The 10155-nt window shown below is 41.1% G+C and overlaps 1 protein-coding gene across 4 annotated transcripts in view; it reads left to right on the top strand.

Annotated features, from left to right (window-relative positions):
• The window catches only part of MEIS1 (Meis homeobox 1), a 108298-nt gene that overhangs the window by 27391 nt on the left and 70752 nt on the right, over positions 1 to 10155 (top strand). The window lies entirely within an intron of this gene.

Below are 10155 nucleotides of genomic sequence, written 5' to 3'. Positions count from 1 at the left end.
ATCCTGAGCCGTGCTTTTACTTACTGTTTTATACTCAGTTCCAATTTACTTGAATGCAAAAATGTTCTGTTTGAGTGCCAGGCCAGAGTAGCTGATTTAGCAGGGCGAGTATGAAATGAGCTTGGTGCAATGGAAGTGGGACATTCTACAGATAATCAGTGCTGTCTCAGAAACTCTGAAGTCTAAAAAACTGAATCTCTGGATTTTTTTTCTGAGAAGCTGAAAGCATATTTTTTCTGAAGAGACCAACTACAGTGGATTTAGTGTTAATTTAATGCAATTAAAATTTAAAAAGGATCCTTAATCTGAATATAAAAGAGAGTGCTTTATTGAAGTTGACTCTGAACTTACAATAGGTATATACTTTTAAATCGGGTTTTATGATCATGTTTCATTCAAGTGCTGTTAGACAACAAAGGAATTGTGTTTCCAAAAAAAGGTTGAACAGTACTGATTAGCATTGCAAAGTCTGCATTTAACAAGATTAGTTTTTAAACTAAACCAGTATATTTTAATTTTTTATATGCATGGACTTAACGTACATGGTGAATAACATCTCTTTATAGAATTTTAAGTATTTGAGACTCGTTATTGTTTAAAGAAAAGTTGCTGACTTCATCGCAAGTGTAGCCTAGTAAAAATGGGGCCTGGAATAGTAAACTGTTGCAGAGCTGAGGCAGAAACTGGTAACCTTCTGACCTCTGACTTTTACTGGAAAATGATATGCAACATAAATTCAGGGGGCCTTTTTTCTTTCAAGTATGTATACATATATATTCTAGTGGTGCTGTTCACAATGCTATAGTTGAAGTGGTGTCAACTTGTTCATTAGAGTCCCTTGCTTTCGGAGCAAACTTTAAATCCATGGGGCTTTTTTTAAGGCTGAAAAAGCTGCTTCAAGAATAAGCTTTGAACTAAAATGTGGTGTTTTGAGAGAGTTTTTGTATTTGGTTAGGGCTGTTCTTTTATTAGACGGATGTGCGTGTGTTTATGTGGATATGTGCGTGGACAAAACATCTGTGGGGAGGTTTGCCAGAATGCTCCTACACCGTGTTGGAAATTGAGCTTAGTTCCTGGTGTACTTTTAAAGATTTTCAGACTTCATTTTCTCCTAAATGTGTCATTTTAGTAGTCTGGAGTGCTTGTCACATCTGATATCTTATTGCCATCCTGGTCCATTCCTAGCAAGGTGCATGCTGCAGCCCCAGTCAGGAAGGGTTTTCTAAAGTGAGTTTCTAGCCTGATTCCTATTAAATATCCACAGAAGGACTTGTCAGTGATGCTTTAGTCAGTTCTGAAACTGTTATCCAAATCCCAGTGGTTTATTGAGGCTGGAATTGCTGCCAGTGCTTGATAGAGTGTTTTGTGAAGAAGGCTCATTGCATTAAAACTTTGGAGAAGAGTAACAAAAGTGGGAATTTGGTAACTGGAGCTCTCAGGTCAAGTTTGGGAAAGGAATTTTGGAAAAGAGATCCTGTCCTGGGGATCTTTGTTACCAAGTCTTGCCTTCAAGCCACTTGCCACCTATGGAAATGGTGGTGGTTTTGAGGAACAGGAATGTCATAAGGGTAGTGGTGGTCTTGCTGAGCCTTGCTTTATGTCTTGTTTACATTAAATGCTCTGAAGGTTGAGATTATCGGGGAAGCTCATTTTTTTTAAGCACACTCATGCCTGCATGTACACCTTCTGTAAAAAAAACCCAAAATGTGATTTTAGCATTTCCCTGTGGGGAAGAAGTCAAAAAATATGACTCTGAAGGACCGAAGTGGAAGAGAACAAAAAGATAGCAAATATACTGCCTCTCCTCAACTGCATTTAATTTCCAAATGCTGTGATTTGGTGGCTTTTCTTCTGTGGCCTGATGTTGGGAGTGCAACACTGTGGTTAAACCCCTATGTTCACCACTGCTGGATGCTTTTCTTGGCAGCAGAAGGAGCCAGCATGGCACTGCCATAGCAGCCAGGTGCTGCGGAGGGGTGGCAGCAAAAGGCTGGGGACCCACACGCTCGTGCTTGCAAGCATAGGAGTTAACTCGAGATGCATGTGTTGCGTGACATATATTCAGTATATTATGGGCTTCCCTATTTTTAGGAGTTTGTAAAAGTTCCTTTTGGTTCCATCTGTCAAGATCACGTTTGCCATTTAAAAAAAAAAAAAAAAAAGCAAATCTGATCGCCAGAAATAAAACCCCTCTAAAACTGTCTGGTCTTTGGTTGTTCTCACAACCTACTTCCCTTGTTGGGGTAGGTAAAAGCCCCTTCTGGGCCAGGTTTACAGCCTGGCTGCAAGTATCACAAGGATGTAAATGTAAGCTTTGCATTTTCAGAGAGGCACACAGACTGGAGATCTTAAGCCTTTAGCAAGACTTTTCTCCTTAGTCCTTAACCCAGACTATGTTAAGGTCTATTTTTGGACTTTTTGGAGATTTTTCTTCTTTACCTTATTCATCGCTACAAATCCGGCAAAGTGCATTTTTAACCTATTTATGTCCCAGTGTACAACACCCATAGAATGATTGCCTTTGAAATCAGGGAGACGGTCTTTCCTGTAAACATTTTAAAGTCTTTTTTAACGTGTAAATTTATTTACTTAGTAAATAGTAATAACTCCCAGCTGCTTCGATCTATTGCAGAAATCCATATTTAACTGCTAGGGAGCTGTTCTGAGGTCTCGTGCCACTGAACAGCAGGATATGTTATTGCATAGTACGTTGACACAACCTCTTCTAAAGGCCTGGTATTGTGTCATCATAGGGGATAGTTGTAGTACAGGAATGCAGAATAATATTATGAAAAAGTTTTCCCGTTGCTCTGATCTTAACAGGAAAGGCCTTTGGATGTCTGTCTCCAAATTTACGAAGTGGAGAAATAATTTGCTAAATTCTATTTAAAAGAAGATAAGCAAATTCTTATGTACAGGGAGGTGATGCTGAGCTCATGGCAGCACTGTTTTATCTTACTGTGTCTTGTAACTTCAAAAGATTCTTGTTTGGGATACTGAGAGCTCTATTTTGTTTGTTTTTCAAATAGTGAGGCCAGGAAGATGCTGAACAAAGCCCTGGTACAGTCACTTTAATCCAGAGTGGAGTTCTTTATTTCCCATGTTTAGCTCTCCTATATAGCTCAAAAGAAAAAGAAAAATAATCCATCAGTGTCACCTTATTTGTGCATATTGTTTCTTTCTCTCTTTTTTTTTTTTCCCAAGCCTCAGCCTGCATTCGAAACATTTTTTTAACCTCCAAATAATTGTTGCTCCTTCAAGCCAGGAGTAGAAAGCAGCGATATTTCTGTGTGAAAATGTATCAATGGCTGCAATGGTTTATATTTTTTCAAGGTTTTGTAGGAGTTTGAGCAACCTATAGGCAAAAAGGCAATCGGGTTTATTATTGCTGGGAATCTCCAGGCGATTGTTTGGAGGCTGCAAAGGCAGGCAGCAGAGCCGGGAAGAGGGGGAGAGAAGGGCCACATTATGTTCCAGATGACTGAGCAAGGATTTATATACCAGCTCGCCCTTTTTTTTTTTTTTTTTTTAACATGGGAGAAGAAAAGTAATAAGAGCGGGGAGGCATTTGAAGCGGTCAGATGGCTGATGACTAATGGGATAGGTGGGCAGGAGCCCTAGGATTGGGTGTCTTAATGAGCACATTTCGCACCAAGTTTGGGCTGCAGTTCCCCTTCACCTTTGCCCTTTATTGACCGAACTGACACTTCATTTTTCACATACTTCCAATTATGGCTGAGCTTAAGTGTCGCCCTGCCTCCTTTCTTTCTTGCCTATGGACGGCTTGAGAGTGGTTAAGGCCACAGAAGATATTTTAATTTGAAAAACTACCATAGCAAGGCAGGTTTAGGGTGTAACCTGAAACTGCTGTCACTTGGCAGTTTCTCTGATGAAAACAAAAGTTTTAATGTTTCTTGTTTAGCGCTTCACCACCAGGCCCCCCCCACCCCCCTCCTTCCCTGTGGTGATGTGGGGAATTGCTTTGGGGGCGATTGGCTTGGCAAGGGGTGTTTTCCTCAGGGTAAATCCTTTCTGTCAGTACAGGTGTCATGGGTGGGAGTCACCCAAGTAAGGAGGTAAACCCAAGTGAAAAGCAGTGCCGTGCTTGAACGATGGCTCTTCTTTCCTTCTCAACACAGCGTCTTCTCAAAAGGCTTCTTGTGATGTCATGCCCTGCAACGTCCTTTGCTGGACGTTCTTCTTATGGAAAAGCAAAGCATAATTGTGCTTGCATTTCTCAAGCCTTAGACCAGTGCGGATTTGTTGTTTTGGTAATATTTAATGCATGAATGCAGATTTGAGCGTGGCCTGGCTGTGAAGCTTTGGGAAGTAGCTGAAAATGATGCTGGGAGAGGCTGGTAGGAGGAAGAGATGGACAAATCTGCAGTCGCTCCTTTGCTATACAAGGAGAACCATGCTAGATCTCCCACTGCTCAAGCTTGTGTGCATTTCCACGTTGGCTTTTACATGCAGAATCCTTCCAGGGCGGAAATGTCTGTTTGCTTTCGCAGGGCTTAGAGGGTTTCGGGGCATGCGGTTTTCCTACCAAATGTGGATTCTGTCGGAAATAGTTGGAATAAGTTGTGCTTGCATGGGGTGGGTGGGTTTAAGAACAAAATAGCTGCTGTTAGACCTTCACTTCCCGGCAGCACCACTGGATTTTGCAGCGTGGTTTTTGCTACTGGCTCTGTCACGTGAAATTTGGGTGAGTAATGAGTGGGCATGTCACCTGTGTGCCACTGGTGATTGCTTTACATTTAAATACATGGAGACTATATTGACAATTATTTACATCCAAACAGAGGCCCCCTAAACCACAGAAGTATTTATCTCAAAAAAAAAAAAGTATGAAGTATTACCTACTTTATTATGTAGCCCTCTGGCATAGTAATGGCATGGCATATTTTTACTATAATATGGTAATAAAAGAATATGTAAAAGGCAGACAAAGGTTCTGTCTTTTCACTAAGGTGACCCCTGTTACCAAGTAACTGCTTTACTTATGAGCTTATTAAAAACTCAAAAAAAAATGAGCTTTTCATACTTCACAGGCATTGATGTGAAAATGAGCTGTCCTACGAGTAGTTTTCTTGATCATTTTTAGAACAATTGATTAGCCAAAGAGCCGCTGTCATTAGTTGACATTGACTGATAGCAATTTGTCACAAGCTCCGAAGGTCAGCCAGGCAGTGGAAGCTTCGGCTTGTCTTTGATTGACCTTTTCTGATGCCATTATCATGCGATCGGTTAGACTGGATGTGACCCTCGATTAGAAAAGACAGGGCATTAGTCAACAGGGGCTGCTCCCTGTGTTTTTTCTGGCGCTTTATGTATTGTGAATCCCGAATTAAGCGTAATAGGCTTGTTTGGAAACGGAGCAGTATCAGTTTTCTTGCTGAGGCGCCGCCATCCCCTTTTCTTTTCCTGCTTTTCCATCATGCAGGCAGCGCTCCGTTTGCTTTAAATCAGCTGAGCACCTGTGCCCTCTTCCTTTGACGTGAGATATGAGATTTAAGCCAGACCCATATTTATCTGAAACTCTTCGTGTAGGTGCGTATTCTTCAGCAGCACCAGCATTAATTATTTTTATCTCCCCAGAATCACGTTTTATTTTTTAACAGTGATTGAGTGGTTGAGGATTATGCTCATAACATGATGTCAATTTATCATTCTGTTCTAAAGCCGGGGGGTGTGAAACTGGTTTTTTCCTCCTTCTAGTTTAGGTTTTTGTTCAGTTTTTGGTTGGGGCTTTTTTTTTTTTGGGGGGGGGGGGGGTGGTTTTTTGGGGGGGGGCGTGTTTGTTTTGTTTTGGGGTTTTTTGTTTAGTTGGTTGGTTTTTTTTGGTCTCATCAGCCTGATTCAGCTGTTAAACTTAGATTTCGGCAGTGTTAAGTCTGCGTGCCTCAACTAAGCAGAGTTGTGCTTCCAGAATGGTGCATGGGAGCAAGTTCTTGCTTGGAAGCAGGTGTCTGTCATGATTTGAGCATTAATCTTTTCCCAGTGTCAGGATTTATTTCAATCATTCACATTAGCTTAAATGTCTGTTATTAACAGGCATTTTTCTTTTTGCTCTGGCAAAGCTAACTTAAATACTTATAAATGTTGCTAGTTTTCCCTAAATTGTGGGTAACATCATCGTAAATGAGCTCTCTTCCTTGTAAAAAACCTTCCTTCCTTCCATTTGCCTTTCAGGGGAAACCTGAATTTCTGTAAGCAGCAACTTGTTTTTCAGGTCAGCCCCCAGAGATAATAAGCAGTTCAAAACCAGCACAACCATTTCAGCACGGTTTAATGCGACTTCCAGCCTTTGCTCAGGAAAAGCTTCCAGCTGGGAGGTGAGCAGAGAGACGACCATGTCAGGAGGCACTTCCTTCAGGCTGAGCCTATTGCCGTCATTGGCAGAGCAGAAGGAGGGCAAAAGACTTTGGAAACTGTTTACCTTTAAAGTGGCTATGGAAATACAAATATTCCTGACTTCTCGGCCCATCTGTAATCAAGCAGCAAAATCCATGTGCTGAAGTCCATTTTTTTTTTTCTGTTTTCTTGGAAAGTTTTTCTAAACTCAGAAATGTCTACCCATTAAACATCTGTGTGACTGTGCACAAGCCCATGTATACATAGATGTGTATATAAGAAAATGGCCCTGACCCTGAACTAAGCATCCATTGGCTTTTGCAGCCCCCAAAGTGTGTCTGCACAGAACCAGGTGTCTTAATGAGGGCAGGATCTTGAATATACCAAACAGGGAACAGTGGTGGAAAATCATCACATCTTGGGCTGTTAGCTAGAAACTCTGGTGTAGCACTGAAGGACATCTTGCTTTCTTGCTTGGATGGGGCAGAGGGAGATTTGGTTTTGTAAGAAGTTGTAGAAGTAGGTTTGAAGTTTTTAGTGTCCAAGGTGCCCCTTTCAACAGTATCGGAGTTGGGTGTTTTCAAGATGGCTGATATGATTTTTTTTTTTTTTTTTTTTTTTTTTTTTTTTTTTTTTGGGGTTGCTTTATTCAGATACGGTGGTTTTTTTCCTACACATCCTGGGTGTTTTCACTTAAGTTGTGGTGGCTCATTGGAGCTAATGAGCTTCCCATATGGCCCATATTGAAGGCCATCTTAGTATTCTCATCTTAAGGGTTCTATCCTATTTGCCTCTCCAGGTCTTCAGCTGAGTCTTTTGCAATCTGACATAGGCAGAGTGAGATTTTAAGGTGTGTGTCATTGACCTCTTTAAATCGGAGGTTAAAAAAAGTTGTGATCTTGAGATGTTTGTTTTGAGAGACATTTTATCACAAGGAGTATAAACTCATAAACATGCTGTGTTTCTGGATGAGTGATGCAACAGGGTGTGCCATCAGGGTGCTTGGCACAGACCATTTTCCTATCTCTCACATGAAAGGCTGGGAGGGAAAGATGACTAAGGCTGGAGGAGAAGTCTTTAAAATTAGTTGTGTATGGAGAAAGTGGTGCTTGTCCCATAGTGCAGGAACTAAGGGTTGGATGTTCATGGCACAGGAGCTGTTCCAGAGTGTTTAGGTTTAAAACAAATAAAAATGTTTTATGTGTTGGGTTAAATTCATTGCTACAGAACAGCATTCTGAGGAGGTCAGCAGGGGACAAAAAGAGATTAGACCAGTTCATGGAAAAATATGTTCTTTTGTAGCTATTAAAAACCCTGGTCCAGATGCAACCGCTGGCTCAGGAAGCTGCCCAAGTGCTGATTGTCAGAGCGGTGGCACAGCTGCCTCTGTGTGCCCCCACTTTCCGTAGTGTTTTCCTAAACACCCGTTATTGTTCATGAGACACCACCACAAGATCCAGTTTCTTGGACAGATGTCCTCTAGTTTTTATGTTAAAATAATTTTTTATGATTCAGTTCAGGAAATAAGATGCTGGATATTTTTGTTTATCCTTTTTTTTTTTTAAGGCTCTTGCTAATGCTGGCATGCTTTTGTTGGGAAGAAAGTAGACATAGCTTGTATTTTCTTGCACTTATTACCCCGATGGTGGGAATGGTTTGATGCTATTCATTCAAATTTGACAGGTGATTGCTTCTGTAAATGAATGCACTCAAATCATAATTGTTGCAACAGAATTGTTTGATTACCTGGCAGTAGCCTCTTTCTCTCTGATAGCTTTTGGATCACCTGTTTGCTGAGAGCATTTGACAGTCCTCATGTTTATTACCCAATTGAATGTCAGTAGCAATTGCAGCTAAAGATAAACGAAAATGCAAGTACTTGTTGACCTTGACTTTTTTCCACAAGATATTGGACTTGATGGCTCTATTGCTGTTGAACTGATAAGAGTTATAAACAGTAGTTGAAGGAAAATGTTTTATTCCCAGAGGAAAATACCACACTGCTGTGGGAAATGGCATCTGACTAGCACTCTTTGCCAAATTTGCTTGGTTCACCTTCATTTAGACTGTGGGAAAATAAAATACAAATTTCCCCTTTTATGACTTTAATATCTCTGCAAACATGAATTCCTGTGCTCTTTGTAAAGTTTTGTTGGCAGACTGTGCCAATAACAGACAGAAAGCACGAGACCTCGCCGTGTTTTATGATGTGCTATAATGAGGATTCTCAATTCTTCCTTATTTTTGCGCTGATTTGATAATTACAGGGAGGGAGCAGAGCTTTCTTCTCCTATTCCAGGGGAAGCTTAATATGTCTATAACTGGCAAAGACTGGAAAATGTGTGGCTGTGGGTGGAGAATGTTGGAGTGGGGCTGTGCTGGTGAGAGGACAGCTTGGGGATGAAGGAAAAGTTATTGCAGGGATGGAGAGATAATACTTTCACAGGTCAAGTTTGCACCCTTACTAGTTCTTTAGGCAAGGTCCCACATGGGGTCCTTTGCAAGTTTTTGGTAGGAGGGGGCTGATTTGGTGGTGCCCCTCCCAGCTGCTTTTGGGGAATGGGAGGGATGGATGAGCTCTGGTCCCAACAAATTTTCCTGCTATAACCCCCCCCCCCATATATATATTTATATACAGCTGTTTCTAATCCTACTCTGATATGAAACCTGAAAGGAAGACTTCAATGGAAACAGGAGAAGGCAATAGGTTTTGAGATCATTCAGGATGAAAGTCAATGTATAAACATTATACGTAAAAAGTACAAAAGACAGTGGAATTATATTATTTAAAACATAAGTCCTTCTTGTCTCAGCAGCTGCTCTGATAAACTCTGTACAGTATTGTAGGAGCTTGTTAAAGCACTGAAATGCAGGATTAAGCAGTGCTGTAACAGCAGAGTCAGACTAGTAATCTTATTGCATTGTAAATTTTTTTAGGTAAGATTAAGCTGGCACTACATTATATGTTTGTGGGCGAGGGGCCATTCTTCAAGGGATTAATTAATAGGATCAGCAATGTAAGATGCTGACATAATTTTTTCTAAGCGCATTTATGCACATGGGCTTTTATTATTACTATTCTTTTTTTTCTTTCTTCCAATTTTAAATTCATGAATGAGATGGGGACTTTCTCTGGGCAATCAGAGCAGCCTCTGCAGCTTGCAGCAGTGGTGATGTCAGAGCCACCTGTCATCCTATAATTCATCAGGGACCACTTCTCACTGGCCTGGTGACCCACTAGTTGGTGACATGAGAAATACCAGAGGGAGATGCCTGATGTCCCTTCTACCCAAGCTGGGGTGGGATCGTAGGGCTGTGACTAAGCAAATGCCTGACGCTGCTCTGGCAGGTCTTTGAACGAGGGTGCTGTTGGTAAAATCTTCCACTTTTCTGCTTTGGCTCTTTAGCCCTGATACCTCCTCCATGTAGCCTTTGGTTTCACATCCTTGAACTTTTGCTGCTCAGGCCTGGAAGGTAGCAAAAGACATGGGAGAGTGTGGCTGGGCCCGTGATGAGCAGTGGGAGCAGTGTCACATCAGGATAGGCACTGCCACCCTGCCTCCCTCTGTGGCTTGGGAACTTCCTCATCGCCAGGCAGTAGCTCTGGCATCTAATAGCCATGGATTATCTTTATATATTTTTATATATATATAACTTATTTATATATTATAAATATTACTCTATTTGTTTATATATTTTATTTTTTCCTCGAGTGTTTAAAATCTCACACAGATTTTGCAGTCAGGTTTTTGCAGTTGCTCTTTGATGAAGTGTAATGTGAAAGTGTGGGAAAGAAGAAAC

Source organism: Coloeus monedula (assembly GCF_965178545.1).
Source record: "Coloeus monedula genome assembly, chromosome: 2".
In the NCBI taxonomy this organism is placed as follows: domain Eukaryota; kingdom Metazoa; phylum Chordata; class Aves; order Passeriformes; family Corvidae; genus Coloeus; species Coloeus monedula.
This window is presented reverse-complemented; position numbering and strand designations above follow the sequence as displayed.